Genomic DNA, 421 nt, shown 5'->3' with positions numbered 1-421 from the left:
AAACATGGTGAAACCCCGTCTCTACTAAAACTACAAAAAATTAGCTGGGCATGGTGGCACGTGCATGTAGTCCCAGCTACTCAGGAGGCTGAGGCAGGAGAATTGCCTGAACCCAGGAGGCGGAGGTTGCGGTGAGCCGAGATCGCGCCATTGCACTCCAGCCTGGGTAACAAGAGCGAAACTCCGTCTCAAAAAAAAAAAAAAAAAAAAATGTTGAGGATGCTCTTTCAAAAAGTAGAACAAAAAACATGGAGTTAAAAAGCGGGAGAGAAAAGAAATGTGAAAAATTAAAGTCTGGTCTAAAATATTCCATATTACTATTATAGTAGATGCAGAAACCAAGAACAAAATAAGATAGTTCTCTGAACAGTATTACAGAAAGAATGTAATATTTTATAGAACTAAAGACATGGATTTCCAA

The sequence above is a fragment of the Sapajus apella genome, unplaced genomic scaffold, assembly GCF_009761245.1.
Source record: "Sapajus apella isolate SASKATOON/1434 unplaced genomic scaffold, GSC_monkey_1.0 scaffold37, whole genome shotgun sequence".
Classification (NCBI taxonomy): Eukaryota; Metazoa; Chordata; class Mammalia; order Primates; family Cebidae; genus Sapajus; species Sapajus apella.
Note: the sequence above shows the minus strand (reverse complement) of the source record.